This window comes from Panicum virgatum, chromosome 2N (genome assembly GCF_016808335.1).
Source record: "Panicum virgatum strain AP13 chromosome 2N, P.virgatum_v5, whole genome shotgun sequence".
Lineage (NCBI taxonomy): Eukaryota > Viridiplantae > Streptophyta > Magnoliopsida > Poales > Poaceae > Panicum > Panicum virgatum.
This window is the reverse complement of record NC_053146.1, coordinates 38,284,580-38,302,613: the sequence shown is the minus strand read 5'-3', so window position 1 is coordinate 38,302,613 and position 18,034 is coordinate 38,284,580. Positions and strand designations below refer to the sequence as shown.

General features: G+C 44.0%; 1 pseudogene; it reads left to right on the top strand.

Annotated features, from left to right (window-relative positions):
• The first annotated feature begins 459 nt into the window (after positions 1-459).
• On the top strand, positions 460-16,131 carry LOC120662579 (annotated as a pseudogene).
• Positions 16,132-18,034: the final 1,903 nt, after the last annotated feature.

The window sequence follows — 18,034 nt, the reverse complement described above, 5'->3', positions numbered from 1 at the left end:
GGACCTTGGGTACCATATAGCAATACTATATATATATATATATATATATATATATATATATATATATATATATATATATATATATATATATATATAATCGTGATGTAATGCATGCAATCATGTTTGATGCATACGTGTGGTGCAGGATATGATACACACTGTAGTCCTCGTACACACAAACCAGGCCAAGGTGTTTCTGCTATAAATACCGTCCTGCTACCTAGCTCCAGGCAACAATAAGGCAACAAGCAAAGCACGCTCTGCACTTGTCTTGTGTGCTTACCGCCGGAGGACGACCATGGCCACCACTCGTGCATCAGTAGTGTGGGAAATAAGAGGTGCAGCTGCGTCGTGGCTCTCCTCTTGCTCCTCGCGCTCGCCGGCACCTCGTCGGCACAGCTGTCCACGGGCTTCTACTCCTACTCGTGCCCCGGCGTCTACGGCGCCGTCAAGTCGGTGATGCAGGCCGCCATCGCCAAGGAGAAGTGCATGGGCGCCTCCATCCTCCGCCTCTTGTTCCACGACTGCTTCGTCCAAGTACTTACTCGAAATCACTACAGCTACCTAGCAGATGAAATCGATGCATGGATCGATCACACGTGCATGCATCACTACTAGAAAACACGCCATGGGAACTCGTTGGAAACACTATTAGGCACCGGTTTTCCAACCGGTTCCCGCAAACCGAGACCAATGACCTCGTCTTTGGACACCGGGTTTTTCAACCGGTGCCTTAGGCTTCCATGGTACCGGTTGGAAAGACCAACTGGTACCAAAGAGGCTGCCAAGCCGACGCAAGGTGGCAGCCCCTTTGGTACCGGTTGGTCTTTCCAACCGGTACCAATGACTTTTTCCATTTTTTTCCAAATCCAGTTTTGTTTGTTATATTTATTACATTTATTCATTTATAATTGCTAAACGCACTCAAGCTCTACAGTACTATACGTTCATTGGTCGTTCGTGTTCGTTTTCAGAGAATATTTGAAACTAACTAAAAGTGAAATGCGAGCATATAATTAAGCTAATTAGATGAACTAATATATTTACAAATTTACAAACATCAATGCATAACGTTTAAAAATATTTACAAATGTACAAGTCATGTTTGTAGTCCAACTACTAGTCCCCTCAGGAGGTCAATGGAAGTCCTCTATGGATGTGACCGTCGTGGTAGAACTCGCCTCTAGGATCCAAGATCTCGTTCAAAATGAATCCGGCGAGCTACTCGCACACGGCGTTGATCCGATCAGTAGAGTAACATTCATCCCCCATTTGAGACATCTATCATTTAGGAAAAAAGGATTAACATCATGTGCGCTAGTACAATTATGAAAATATACTAGTGAACGGTTTGGACGTACTCTCGTGTCTTCATCAGTAGCCTTCCCGCATAGAGTCATGATGTGCAAGTAGTCGCATACGTAGTACCCGCACCAATCAGTTCCTTGTTGTTGTCTCGCACACTTAAGGAGAAACAAATAAATTACTCAATTTAGAACAATTTGGGATTATATACTTAACTAGACAAATCTTTATGAATCAACATACCAGATAATCCATGTTAACGTTCAGTTCGGGCCTCCATTGACCACGTCCTTTGTTATTTTTCACAAATTTTTTCCAAACCCTGCGCTCAAAGTTAAGTTTGATATTCAGGAATTGTTATTAACAGAAAAAAGATTTGATTGTGCAAACTGAACTTACCTGTTCAAGGAGTCTAGGATATGTTAGATTGCGGACTTTGGATTTCTCATTGAGTCAAAGACTATAAGATTGCCGGTCTCTACGAAAAGTATGAGTAAAATCCAATGATAACTGCAGATATAGATAGGATATATACATACATGCATTAGACAACTTAGTATTTATTTAGTAATATAATAGAGGATTGAGTCGACCAAGGCTTATCCAAAATTATATGGTATGAATATATATGATTTGTAATTTTGCCTAGTCAACGAATCATACATGTTTTGGCACGTTTCCTTGTAATTTTCGTTGAGCACTTTCTGGTTGACTAGCAAAGGAGACACGAAGCCGATCTGATGGTGCCATCCATGTTTTCGGCTTCTTTGGGTCTCCTGTCTAAACGATACAATAGAAATTTTATAATGCACAAATATAATTATATTCTTGTTAACAAAAAATATTAATATAGAGGTAAGTGATACTTACAAAACCCAAATGGTGATGATAGAGGCGTCGAGGGCTTGTCGATGGTAAATGCGATATAAATTTTCGAAGTACACCCAGAAGTCGTCCACCCGCGGAAGAAATCATGGTCACGATACTTGACTCCAAACATTTTCCCTTCGTCATTCGACATTCGCAGGTACCATCTATGTGAAGCGTCCCCTCATGATAGAAGACTTAAAAGTGATACAATATCATTCCTAGAAGGCTGATAACACTTTTATTACATCAGATGGTACATCACCGTACAACTCTACGCGGAAGTGGGCAGTGAAGCGCCACTATCGCGAGAATAACAACTAACACCCACACAATGATATTAACTACGAAGAGGGGGGTCATCAGAGTCTTGCGCCATACGGAACTTCTTGCGGGTGACCCTATCCACATGCAAGGTTGGGTGCAGGACGGAACCTCTACTCAACGTCTTTGGGAATGAAGTCTGGATCTTCCTCTATAAAAATTAAGAATGGGGTGAGTACAAACGTACTCAGCAAGTCCAACCACACCCACGGAGGGGGTATAAACAGAATATAATGCACAGGGTAAATCAAGGATGAGGCTAGGGTTTTATTTGCGGAAAGCAAATTTTGATGCAGGGGTTCATTTAAAAGAAAGGATTTTCAAAGCAAGTTTTCTTGTACCAAGTAACACGTAGTGTTGATCCACACAGAATCCAAGTTTTAAGTTGCTATCGGACTCCTCATCCGCCGTAGCACACGGCACAACTGCCGGACACTTTTCCCAAAACAACTCACGCCAACCCGTCCATTCCCAGAAGAAACACTAGTTATGTGACCACACCGTAACTCACCCAGTACCGTGGGCACGGCTATTCGAATAGATTTTTACTCTACAGATGTGTGTAACTTTACCCACAAGCGGGGTACCATAGCTCCATCACCGTAGTGTCGGTGCAGATTCCAACAAAGCCATTACCCATCTTAGCTAGACCTGACTAGCCATCACGGGATCCACCAAGGGGTCATTGACCTATCACAGAGGTTTTAACTGGGGTATAAGTCACACAGAGCTAATCCCTTCTCCTTGATCACACGTTGCTCTCAGCTCTCCTAATGCTATCAAACTAACTAGTGGGGTTTATGCTAAGCCGTTGCTCATTCAACGGTCGAGTGGTTTGCACGATAGTGGAGTTAGGTGAGATGACACACCAACTCGGTCCTTAGTTGTAACAAGATGGATATCTCCCTTCCTTGCTCTGCCACACAGGCACGAGCACACCATTCGGCAATTCACATAGAAGTGCCACCCATCTCGTCTAATCTCATCTTTCGAAATCCCACATTTTTCCCTTCCCACACACTCACACATTTTCCTTTTATAAAATAAGTTGTATTGTGTTTAAGATCCTAAGCGTTCTAGCGGCGATTAACGTCCAAACACATTCAGATATTAATCTAGGTGGTCAAGGAATGGTTATAACAAATCAAGGGGAGGCTATCCAACCATATTTTTAGCAGGCAAAACATATGCAGTTTTATAAAACAGGCCAATATGTTGTGTTTATAAAAACTAGGACAAAACATGCATCAAAGGGCGGGATTGAACTTGCCGTCTTCAAAGCCTTCCGGGAGGTCCTGGTCGAAGTACTGTCCTTCAGGCTCGGGGTCGCAGAACTGGTCATCGTTCGCTTGCTCGCAGTACTACTCGTCGACGGGTTCTCCCTCGTTCACATTGTGATCTACGACGCATACAAACAAACACACAATCAAGAAAAAGAAATAAAAGTTTTATCGCTGAGCTCAATTCAGAAACAATTAAGATATGGAGATAGAAGTAATATTTTTGGGCGGTTTCCTAATGGCATGGCCAAAACTATGTTAGTAATTGCGTGGTAAAGTTTCAGGTCGATTGGAGATTGTTTTGCGCATGAAATGATAAGTTAACGGCGTGTTTAGGGTCTAAACAAGGGTCCAGGGACTTGTTTGTAAATAGTGAAAGGACCTGATTAGAAATCTGGGGAATGTTTGGGTTATTCTAGGAAAGGGTAGGGTTTTGTTTATAAATATGTTTATATGGTGGAGGGTTTATTTAGGAATATAATAAAAGGAAGGGCTTAATTTGCAAAAGGGCCAAAGGGTCGAAGGGTTCTTAAACAAATAAAAGAAAGGGGAGGGGGTTATGGGAAAATTTCCCTTTCTTCTTCTCTCTCTCTCCCCGCAGAACAGGGGAGGAGGCTGGCGCGCCGGCGACGGCCCTGGGCCGGCGACCTGGGGGCTCGTCGGTGCTCGGGGAGCGGGGAAAAAGGGAGGGGGCGGCACGGGGAGTTGATTCCCAGCCGCGTCTAGAGCGGAGGTGGCCCGTGGGAGCTTGGCCACGGTGGCAGGCGGCAGCGATGGTGGTGGCGCCATTGGGGAGCTTAGCGGCGGCCCGGAGCTAGGGGAAAAGCACGAGGGAGTCCTGGGGACTAGATTCCCCCGCTCACCTTGGGCGATGGCGGCCCGTGGACAGCTCCCCACGGCGGCAGGCGGAGTTCAGCGGTTATGGAGGTGGTGGCAGCGCTGGATAGCTCTAGGAGGAGGCTATAGGTGGCGGTTGGCGTCATGGTGGCGAGGAAGCGGCGTAGGGGCCTATTTATAGGCCGCGAGAGGCGGTGGAGCGGTGGTGGCCAGTGGGGAGGCCGGCGAGCGGTGCGGGGTGGCTTTAATGGTGCTCGGCGTCGCGGAGCGGAGCGGCGCGCGATTCGCGGTGGCGACACGACGGCTCAGGTTTGGTTAACGCGCTGGGGAGGACGAGCACGTGGATGGACCGGTTGCTTGGCTTGGCGTCGCGTTGCGCGGCTCGAGCGGCGAGGCAGCGGCGCTGTGCGAGCAGTGCGCGCGTGTGCATGGCCGGCGGCGAGGGCGGGCACAGGAAGGCGGTGATGGTGCTGACAGTAGGCGGCGCGGCGGGCTTTGGGACCGCGTGGAACACGTACAGCGCATGGCAGGCGGCCGTGGTGTGGCGCGGTGTGCCGCGCGCGGTGAGCGCGTGCGTGCGCGCGAGCGTACACACGGCCCAGGGATGCTCGGTGGGGCGCGCGGGCGGGGCAGGCACGTGCCGCGCGTGGGGTGGCTGGGTGGCTCGGTGGAACATGCTGCAGTTGATTGGGCGGCAGCGCAAAGTCATCATCTTCTTCATCGGCATCTCCAGACATATTCAGGAATGAATCAGCTGTCCGAGCTTCTTCTTCAGTGATTGGCTGGGTGGTGTTGGCCCTCGTATCTTCGTTTATTGCGTCCAACATGTATTGCTTGGCGACCTTGTCATCACCGATGGGGTCCATCCTTAACTGAAACCGTAAAAATGTGTTAGAGTATGTGTCCATTCTTAAATGAAGTAGGAGAATTCAATTCTTTGAACGAATTTGCGTGTTTGAGAGAGAGTGTGTGTGTGTGTATGTTAGAGGGACAGAGAAAGAGAGAGAGTTAGTGAGTGTGTGTGTGTGTGTGTGTGTGTGAGTCAGTGTGTGTGGGTGTGTGTGTCTGTGTGTGTTAGTCGGAGTGTGTGTGTGTGTGTGTTGTGGAACGGGGTCGAGGAACCGGGTCGAGGAACGGGGTTGAGGGTTGAGGTCGAGGTCTAGGGTTGAGGGTCGAGGTCGAGAGTCGAGGGACGGCGAATGCGTGAGTGAGATAGAGAGCGAATACGAATGGGTTCGAGCTCGAGAATTAATTTAAATCAATCTAAATTACAAATGCAATACATGTGTAAGGATCACCGGGGTGTCCGACCCTAGAGGGGGAGGGGGTGAATAGGGTCGCTAATTTGCTTTCTAACCTAGGGCTCAAACTACTTGCATAAGATGAACCTAACATGTCCTATACATGCTAGTTATGACTAAGGTTTATCTATACTACTCTCTACTTACCCCAAAAGACTTGCAACCTATAGCCAATCCTAATCAAATTAACTAGGAAAGTGAAGGCACGCAAGATAGAGTAAATGCGGAAACGTAATACGGTAAGTAAAGAGGTAAGGGAGAGAATATGCAAACTCCCGTGAAGACACCAAGACACACGATTTAACGTGGTTCGGTTAGGACACCAAGTCCCTCCCTACGTCCACGGTCACTTGTCCAACAAGAACAAGTGTGATGCCGAGTCTCTTCGCTTGACCACGTCCTGTGTTCGCAACCAAGGCTTTCGACAAGCAAAGGCTAAGTGACGCCAAGTCACAAAGACAAGGTCACCGCCATCGTCTCTCTCAAAGCGTCACCAACGGCACCGTCTTCACTATCAGAGCTTCTCACCAAGAGGGGTCTCCTTCCCCGCACAAAGTGTCGTTGCCGCTCCACACCAAGTCGGAGGGTCACACGACGATTACAATGATTGTTTGCCACAGCAAGTCTTCTCTCAAGCTTGCTCTCTCAAGAGCTAAGCCTAATCAAGCACTAAGCACTCTTACAAGTGTGCTTGAGCTTATATGATGTACAATGAAGCTTTATGGTGGTTGGAGGTGTTCTTCAAGTGTAGTAGACTTCTCTATCTCTTCAGCAACTCCAGCACACACCAAATGAGGCGTGGGGTGGGATATATATATAGCCCAACCCTCCAAAACTAGCCGTTAAGAAAAGCTGACAGATTTCCTTAGCACCGGTTAATCCGAGGCTCAGGAAAATCGTCATCGCCGGTTTAACCGGTGAGTGCATTTTCCCAGCCGACTAGCCGTTACTGCTCCAACGGCTACTTGATCAATTGCACTGACGCTCTTGAATTCATCGTCGGTTTAACCGGTGTATGTAAACTCAGAAACCCCCAAAAACGGAGTCTCTAGACAACTGCACCGACGCTTGTCTTCAGGCATCATCGGTTCAGACGCAAAACCCTAGCCTCAGCTTCTGGGTTTATTGCACCGACGCCTTCACTCTGCTCCTCGTCGGTTCATCCGGTGCACTCTGCTAACTGAGTCTTCTCTGAGCCCATTGCACCGGTGAGTGTAATTTGCCTCACGCCGGTTTAACCGGTGAGTGCAAATTACCTCTGTCTTGGTCCTTTCGACCTAATTTCTTCGGGGTTTTGTATCTTTTCATCCCTTGGACCTATAAGCCTGATAATGATCATCTTAACACATATATTAGTCCAAGTGTTGTGTGTGTCATCAATCGCCAAAATATTATATTAAAATATGGCATGAGAGGCCATTTTCGCTACAACATGTAATCAAGAATTGTACATAAAATTATTACTCGTCGTCGTTACTCGTCATTACTCGTCGTCGTCTCATTACATTATATAGTGAAATACATATCGTCGTCGTCTAACCATTAAATACAAGATTAAATAAAATCTTTGAATGACACAATTCTCTCTCTAAATTCTTGGTAAATTACACATGTAAAGAAAAAATAATACACTATATCTAAATTACAAAATAAAATAATAAATACTTGGTAAATTGAAGTCTTTGAATATAAGTACATCTAAATTACACATGTAAAGAAAAAGTAATAAAATTGACATGCGTTGTCATTACCGGAGGGGCGGCGGAGGATGATCTAAATTACACATGTAAAGAAAAAGTAATAAAAGGACTATCTGTCATTATACATTATACATTGTAGTCATTATACATTATACATGAAAATTCTCTAAAATTCTCTAAATTCTCTTAAATTATAAATGAAAATTCTATAAATTCTCTAAAGTTATACATGAAAATTCTCTAAAATTATCTTAAATTATACATTGTAATAAAAAAATATTAAGTCACTAAATTCTCTCTAAATTCTCTAAATTCTCACTAAATTCACTAAATTCTCTAAATTCTCTATAAATTCTCTCGTATGTCTCTAAATTCTCTCTAATTTTGCATAAAAGAAAAACATTAATTTACTGTTTATAAAATTATACATGAAAATCATTATACATTATACATTGTAATAGTATAAAATTATAAAAAAATGAAAAAGGGGCGCGGCGTCGGCGACCATGTCACTTACGTCGACGGCAGCGACGGGTCGGCGGCGGTCGAGTCGGAGGCGCAGGGGAGGGGGCCGTGGCGTCGAGGCGGTGGCGCCGGCGTGCAAGGGACTCGGCGGCGGGGTGCAGGGGACGCGGCGGCGATCGTGTGCAGGGCACGAGGCGGCGGTGTCGACGAGGAGGCGCGTAGGGGAGGAGGCGTCGACGAGGAGGCCGTGTGCAGGGGGCGGGGTGGCGGCATCAACGACGAGGAGGCGTCGACGAGGAGGTGGCGCCGTCGACGTCGGCGGCGCGGTGGATGGGGCCGGCGTCGAGGCGGCCGGGGAAGAGCCGGACCGAGGTGGCGGCGGGAAGGGGACGGGGCGGCGGCGGCGCACCGAAGACGCGGGTCGGGCGGGAAGGGGCGGCGGAGGACGATCGGCAGAGTGTGGAGGAAGAAGAGAAGGACTACGCCAATATATATAACACAAGGCTTCAATACCGGGTGATAAAATCAACCGGTGCCTAAGAGGGCCTAAGGCACCGGTTGAAGTTTCAACTGGTACCGGTTATAAACGCACCCGGTACCTTAAGACTCCAACGGGCGGGAAATGAAAAGGGCATAAGGCACCAGTTGAAAAGCAAAAACCGGTACCTAAGGCTTCTGAACCCTCTGTATTTTAGGTATTTTGCCGCCAATAGGATTGAATTCACCGAGTATCCCAGTGGTAACCCGAAATATTCTGTGCGCCACAGCCCGGGTTTGACACCCACGCCCACCCTTTTTTTGAAGGGGTCTTTGGTTCCGGTTGAATATTTCAACCGGTACCAATAGGTTGTTCATTGGATTTATTAAATGCCCAATAATTTCATTAATTGACAAATAAATAAGATAATTGCATAAAAAACTGATAATTGCCTAATAAATTTGTTAAATGCCCAATAATTTGATTAATTGCCAAATAAATAAGATAATTGCATCAAAAGTCTGATAATTGCCTAATAAATTTGTTAAATGCCCAATAATTTCATTAATTGCCAAATAAATAAGATAATTGCATCAAAAGTCTGATAATTGCCTAATAAATTTGTTAAATGCCCAATAATTTGATTAATTGCCAAATAAATAAGATAATTGCATCAAAAGTCTGATAATTGCCTAATAAATTTGTTAAATGCCCAATAATTTCATTAATTGCCAAATAAATAAGATAATTGCATCAAAAGTCTGATAATTGCCTAATAAATTTGTTAAATGCCCAATAATTTCATTAATTGCCAAATAAATAAGATAATTGCATAAAAAGTCTGATAATTGCCTAATAATTTTGTTAAATGCCCAATAATTCTATTAATTGTCTAATAAATTAAATAATTGCATAAAAAATCTAGTAATTGTTTTATAAATTTGTTAAATCCCTAATAATTCTATTAATTGCCTCATAAATTATTTAATCGCATAATAAATCTGATAATTACCTAATAAATTTGTTAAATGCCTAATAATTCTATTAATTACCTAGCAAATCAGATAATTGACATAACAATCAGAGATAATTGTCAACCTCTACTGTGAACGGAGATACTTTTTTGTCTTTTGCTTTCTATTGGTACATGGCCGCTTGTTAGCAACCAGAGTCCATAATAAATCATTTAATTGCATAATAAGCCTTTAAGAATCAGATAATTGCCATAACAATCAGAGATAATCATTAAGAGCATGTTCACGGAAAATATTACAAGACATAATCATTCAACTAACCGAATATTAACAATGGTTCACTTTACAATCATCCCTTCATTGTGATCATGGCGTGCGTAGGGAGCCTCCTTTTCGGCTAAAAGAATACTTGTGTCAACCTCCACTACGAACGGAGTCATATCTTCAACCTTGTTGTATTCTTCTTCATCTGTGACATCGTTGACTCCCACAATTTTCCTTTTGCCTGCCAAAACTATGTGGTGCTTTGGCTCATCTCCTGCACCTAGAAAACTTGATTTATTTCTGGACTTGTCCTTTTTTGGTTTGCTAGACATGTCCTGCACATAGAAAACTTGAGTGACATCTTTAGTTAGGACGAATGGTTCGTCTCGATAGCCAAGCTCTTTGAGGTCTACCGTTGTCATTCCGTACTCGTCGATATCGACACCTTTTCCTGTGAGTTTAACCCATTGGCAACGAAATAGAGGGATCTTCAATGGCTCATAGTCGAGTTCCCAGATCTCTTCAATGTAACCAAAATATGAGTTCGTTTGGCCACTAAAGTCAGTGGCATCTATACGGACACCACTATTTTGATTGGTGCTCTTGTTATCTTTTGCTCTTGTATAAAATGTATAACCATTAATTTCATATCCTTGGTACATCAGGATTGAATTTGCCGGACCCCTGGCCGGCCAAGCTAGTTGCTCATGAATTTGATCGTTGGCCATGACTTCCTTCTGCAACCAGGTGGCGAATGTATCATTATGATGTTTTGTAATCCATGTCTCAGACTTCAAAGAGTACATGCTTCGCACAATATGCATGTGCTCCTCCATGTATGGAGCCACCAAGGCTGATTGTTGCAGAACTGTGAGATGTGCTTTGCTCAACGTGGCATGATCTGTGGCATTTACTGATTTTCTTCCAAGTGTGCCCTTTCCAATCAGCCGCCCCTCATGATGTGATACTGGAATCCCAATTGTACAGAGTTCTTCCACATAGTCAACACAAAAATCAATGACCTCCTCTATAACGTAACCCTTCACAATGCTTCCTTCTGGACGAGCCCGATTACGAACGTATTTCTTTAGGTCTGCAAAGTATCGTTCAAAAGGGAACATATTATGAAGGAAAACAGGACCGAGAATACTAATCTCTTTGACCAGGTGAACTAGAAGATGCGTCATAATATTGAAGAATGATGGAGGAAATATCATTTCAAGACTGACTAAACTTTGGACAACATCCTCTTGTAGCCTGCTTAAACTCGATGGATCGATTGCCTTCTGAGAAATTATGTTGAGAAAGGTGCATAGCTTTATAATTGTTGCTCGAACATTAGCTTGTAGAATACCTCTAAGTGCAACTGGAATCAATTGCGTCATCAACACGTGACAGTCATGGGACTTTACGTGTGCGAATTTCTTCTCTTTCAAGTTCAGTAGCCTCTTTATATTCGAAGAGTAGCCTCTTTATATTCGAAGAGTAGCCTGATGGGACCTTGATACTGTTCAAACAGTCGAACATCCTTTGCTTCTCTTCCTTACTAAGAGTGTAGCACGCAGGACCTAGATAATGACGTCCTTTATCCCTTTTTTCTGGATGTAGGGCGGCCCGTTGTTTCATACGTTGAAGATCTTGCCGCACTTCCAATGTATCCTTTGGCTTACTGTAGACACCAAGGAAGCCTCGAAGGTTCACACAAAGATTTTTTGTTAGGTGCATCACATCAATTGCGTGGCGGACATCTAAGACTTCCCAATAAGGTAACTCCCAAAAAATACTCTTCTTCTTCCACATAGGTGCACGTCCGTCATCACTCTGCACTGATCTGCTGCCGAGTCCTTTTCCAAATACTACTTTTATATTTTTGACCATTTCAAACACCATTTTCCCACAACGGTGCTTAGGCTTGGTACGATGATCTGCCTTTCCATCGTAGTGAGCATGCCTCCTCCTTAATGGGTGCTTGATCGGAAGAAATTGACGATGACCCATACACACGATCTTCCTACAGTGCTTGAGGTACGTGCTGTCGGTTTCTTCTAAACAATGGGTGCATGCCCTATAACCCTTATTGGATTGTCTGGAGAGGTTACTTAGTGCTGGCCAATAGTTGGTGGTTACGAAAAACAATGCACGAAGGTTAAAATGATCCTCTGTGTGAGCATCCCACATACGAACACCCTCCTCTTTCCACAACAATAGAAGATCCTCAATCAGTGGTTTCAGATACTCATCTATATCGTTACCGGGTTGCTTCGGGCCGGGGATAAGCACCGACATCATAATGAATTTCCGCTTCATACACAACCAGGGAGGAAGGTTGTATATACAGAGTGTCACAGGCCAGGTACTATGGCCACTGCTCTGCTCACCGAAAGGATTCATGCCATCCGTACTTAAGCCGAACCTTATATTCCTCGCATCATTTGTAAATGTTGGGAATGTTCTGTCCACTTTTCTCCACTGCGACCCATCAGCGGGGTGTCTCAACATATTGTCTTGCTTACATTCTTCTATTGTCTTGCTTACATTCTTCTTTGTGCCATCACATCAATTTAGCATTTGTTTTGTTCATGAACAAACGTTTCAGACGTGGTATTAGAGGGAAATACCACATCACCTTGGTAGGCACCCTCTTCTTGACACGCATCCCCTCAACGTTGCCTGGATCATCTCGAGGGATCTTATACCGGCATGCATTGCATACATGGCATGAATCCAAATTTTCATACACACCTCAATATAGGATGCAGTCATTAGGACAAGCATGCATCTTCTGTGCCTATAATCCTAAAGGGCAAACAACATTTTTTGCCTCCTATGTTGTCGCCGGCAATGTATTACCCTCAGGGAGTAAGTTTTTTATAAGTTTCAGCAACTTCTCGAATCCCTTGTCAGACAAACCATTTGATGACTTCCATTGCAACAATTCCAATGTCGTACCCAACTTCTTTTGGTCTTGTTTGCAATCACGGTATAACAATGTTCTGTAGTCCTCCAACATACACTTCAGATATCTCGATTCCTTTTTTGTTCGCAACCTTCCTCAGTTTCACGCAGCATCTGACCAAAATCATCTTCTACAACGTATCCTTCAGTATCTTCTTCAGGCTCACCCATTGCAGTGTCATTGAAAAAGACATTATAATTGGCTGCAAAGTCAGGAATCCTGTCCTCTTCTTCTATATTATTATCTAGCATAATTCCTCTTTCGCCATGCTTGGTCCAAACATAGTAGTTCGGTATGAAACCACTATTGAACAAGTGACTGTGGATGGTTCTTGATGATGAGTAATCCTTCTCATTCTTATAGATTTTGCATGGACAATGAACGAAACCGACATATTTGTGTTTCTCGGCCGCTTCTATGAATTCATGCACGCCATCAATGAACTCCTTTGAACGCCGGTCGGCCATGTACATCCATTGCCGACCCATCTGGGTCCAGAATATATTTATATACATCATTGTAGTGTACAAATTGTTCATTCATACTACCAATTTATAACTAATATTGAATACACTATTAATAAAACTGAACTACAAAATTATAACGATGCATATGGCCTTCTGACTGCATGACTGTGTAAGAACTTTATTTCTCTATATGGAACTTTATATTTTTGTACAAGAAACGACGCATGTGGCCTTCTGACTTAGCTGAGCTGCGGGTCTCGAATTGGCGCATATAAATTGATAAAACATATAAATACAATAATTTGATAGTATTCACATATCAAATAAATTGATAACGCATATAACTACAATAAAATACTACAACTAAAAATAATTATCACATGTATAAACTAAATTAAGTAATAACTACTTCTAAAAACCAATTGCTAAGTTATGGAGAAAAATAACAAACCTTTTTTGAAAAAAAAAACAAAAATTCACCTCCCCTCCCCTCGCTCAGCTGCCATGAACAGTGAGTTCACAGCAGCTTGGAGGGGGGAGGGGTTGGGTTATTTATAGGCGTGGCTCAAAGACACCGGTTGGTGCTCAACAACCGGTGCCAAACATTAGCCATAGGCACCGGTTGAATTTACCAACCGGTGCCTTTGTTGTGGGCACATGGCGGCACCGGGTCAGGCAAAACCCGGTGCTATTGTCCGCCCTTTAGGCACCGGTTGGTTCCACCAACCGGTACCTATTCCTCCTTGTTCTTTTGGTACGGTTGGTGGCACTAACCGGTGCCTATACTGGGGTTTTGGTACCGGTTAATGCTTTAACCCGGTACCAAACCCCTTACCTTTGATCGCCGCTGGCTAAAGATACCGGTTGCAAAAGCAGCTGGTACCTTTGGCCAGGATCTTTGACCTGTTTTCTAGTAGTGCATGTATAGGGCTGCGACGCGTCTCTGCTGCTAGACGACACGTCCAGTTTCCAGGGCTAGAAGATGGCCAACCCCAACAACGGCTCCGTTAGAGGCTTCGAGGTCATCGACGCCGTCAAGTCGGCCGTCGAGAAGGTGTGCCCCGGCGTCGTCTCCTGCGCTGACATCCTTGCCATCGCCACTAGAGACAACGTCGTCATCCTGGGTGGGCCGAGCTGGGACGTCAAGGTCGGGAGGAGGGACTCCACGACGGCGAGCTTCAGCGGTGCCAATAACAACATCCCGCCGCCGACGTCTGGCCTCGTCAACCTCACCTCGCTCTTCGCCGCCCAGGGACTCTCCCAGAAGGACATGGTCGCGCTCGGTAGTAAATACGTTGCACTATTATTTAATTACCTACCAACTTCGAGTAATAAAATTTCTAAAACAGTTAACTCTCTTATTGTTACTTTTTACCATCTTCTCTAAATAACAAACTTGTAGTAACTAAGACGTTGAAAACTACTTAGACATGTCCCAAAATGAACAACTGTAGAAGGAAGGAGAATAAAGCGACACTCCACACAGGCTTTAGACCTTTAGTTTTAGTGCTTTTTTTTTGAGGTATTTAGTTTTAGTTCCTTGACTTGATAAATAAATACAGCTGGTAGACACTTACTTTAATCCACGTCACATACATATGACATGCATATATACATGGCATGTTAGTTGGTAAAAATGAGGCATCGAGATTGAATTGAATGACAAAAAGTTGGTAACGGTGACTGTGACACCTGAAGGTTGTCGGTATGAGTTTCCAGAAGAAACTAAAAGAGAAGTTGTGCGTGTAAATGCTTTACTTTTTGTTTTTGCATGTTATAGACCTGACGATAATGCCAACTTCAACCAACTCTCTTAGTCTAAGTTGAAAGATCAGTTTGCCAGATCAAATCGGTATCTTTTAATTCGATGGAATACGAAAAGCAGTAAGCATACATATACATCGATATAAAGTCGAACGGTCGACATCTATCCCAGCTAGATTGCAATTAACTACAACTACAACCACACATATTGTTCCTTTTGTGTCGCTTCCTAACTAGAATCGAATGCTCTTTTCTTTTGTCATTATATATATATTTATTTACAAAGAATCAACAACAACCTGTTTATTTTTTAATTAAAAAAGAAAATGTTTTATGCTCTAATTTATTTGAGTAGAATGACCAATCTTCTTGTGAAAAACACACACACACAAAAACAAATAAATAAACAGTCATCGACACACGGCGTTCGTTGTGTGCATTTTGGCGTGTGCATTTTGGCATTCGCCGTGTGTCTTCGGCATACGGCAAATGGGGGAAATCCGGTAGTGCAGGTCAATCAGCCATTTCTCTATACTTTTGAATACTACTTAACTAATTTAATTTTGCCAGGTGCTCACACCATTTGGCTAGCACGCTGCACCAACTTCAGAGCCCACATATACAATGACACCGACATCGACCTTGACTTTGCAAAAACAAGGCAATCAGGTTGCCCACGCACCTCAGGTTCAGGTGACAACAACCTGGCACCATTGTACCTTCAAACCCCTACCGTCTTCGAGAACAACTATTACAAGAACCTTCTTAGCAAGAAGGGGCTTCTACACTCCGACCAAGAGCTCTTAAATGGTGGAGCCACCGACGCGCTGATCCAATCCTATGTTGGTAGCCAAAGCTCGTTCTTCACAAATTTTGTGACGGGTATGATTAAGATGGGTGACATTACACCATTGACGGGCTCCAACGGTCAGATCAGGAAGAACTGCAGAAGAGTTAATTAGTTCATTAAGATGATGTACTGTGAATGAATAAACTATCTTTGAGGCTTGTTCTTCAGTTATGCATGCTCAGCGTGACTTTCTGTAGCTTTATATTTTTTAACAATTGTGAAATCATTGTGTTGTGTTGATGTGTTCGCATGTCGTTTTTTTAAAGGATGAATATGTATCAGTTGTTGTTCATGTCATCTTTTTGTCCAATATATTTTGCATGAAAAAAGACAATAAGTACTAGCGTGCGAAGTATGTATGCAACAAGTAAATATGAACAGTTAGAAGATGTCTCCAGAGTTTGTTCATGTCATCTTTTTGTTCTAAATGATGTCATAACATGATTAATGAGATATTTGTTTGGCTTTCTACTCATTCAATAAAGTTTCCTAACGCTATTCCCAGTGCAGGATTTCATCAGGGTTTCATGCACATTAATTAGATGACATATCAGATTTTGTGGTGATGCGGCAAGAAATTGAAGAGGAGAGAGAGGATACAAGTTTTGTCCAGATGAAACGAGGCCGGCACTGTTATCCAGGACTTGGTACGCGGACGAAACTGCACTGGGGCTCATCGCGTTTCTTCCGCAGATCCGGTGCGGCGGCGGGAAAATTTCCTCCGGGCGATCTCTTCCCGCCCGCGCCCAGACCCTCGCTCCCACCATTCTCTTGTATATCTCCCACCCTGGCTTTTCCATCCAGGCCCAATCCGCACCACCCCTGCTCCCATCGTGGCTCCTCTCGCCGGTGCTTCTCGGACGGAACCAGATGCCGACCAGGGAGAAGAGAAGCGGAGCGAGCAAGCGGAAGGTGCCGCCGCCGCCATCACCAGCACCACCGTGTCTTGGTGTGCGACCAGCACCACTACCACAGCCAGTTCCAGCGGGAGCGCCGCCGCCGCCGCCGTTTCCTTCGGTTCCTGCGGGAGCACCGCCGCCGCCGTTCACTTCGGGTCCTGCTGGGCAACCGCCGCCGGCACCTCTTGCTGCAGGATTTCAAGCCGTACCTGGTGGGAGTGGTGTGATTCATTCCCCTCAAGCAAACCAATGCTCAAATCCCTGGTACGCTCCCTCTAATGTTTGATTTTAGCAGCATGAATGCTTGTATTCAGGTTAATAATTGATGAGTACGAATGCCAAATCCTTGGTACTGTCGAGAGTTTCTGATTAAACAATTTGGAAGGAACTAACCTAATGAACTGACACATAGGTTACATAATGATGCTGAATACATGGAATTTACTGGATGTGGACACCCATACAGTTTGCATGATCTAGTACAAGTACAAGCATTTCATAATTTTAGTCAGTGTTCATATGCATCTGCAATTAGACATTTTCTTGCATTAAGTACTGGTTCTTTCAAGCTCTTGTCGTTTCTTTAAATATATTTTTGATTGCAGACTAACACTAAGCCATCCATCACGATGTAAATGAATTACTCCATCAAAGTAACTCTGGTACATCTTGTCTAGGAAGCTTTGTTTGCATATGAAAACAGTATGACTTTTATCAGTTTTCAGACTCGAAACTGTCTTGTGCAACCTGCAATGTTTCTGTTCTGACCATATCATTTATGTATATTTTAGGGGAGGTTATGTTAATTTCTTCCAACAACCACCATTTTCCACTTTGCACAAATCTCTCCGTCACCACCACCACCACCATCGGCTGACTTCAATGGATGTTGGACTAAGGTGACTAGAGTGAATAAAAGTGGGGCATCTGATGATCAGTTGATGGATGAGGCACTTGCACTGTATACAGAATGTTATAAGAAGCCTTTCACTTTGTTCCATTGGTGGAGGACTCTCAGGAATCAACCTAAATGGTGTGCATATGTTGCCCAAATGGAGAGAAAAGAATCAATCGCAGATTCCCATACATGTTGATGATGACTTAGGGACTGAGCGTCCAATTGGGAGGGATGCAGCCAAGGAAAGCGCAAGACGTAATGGCAAGCGGAAGACTGAAGAGATTATTGAAGGTTTTGCAATCTTAGGAGGCAATATAGACAAGATAGTTGCAGTAACGCAAGAGCGCAAGCAGGCACGTGAGAAGACCACAGAGGCACATCTTGAAATCTCAAGAAATAGACTCA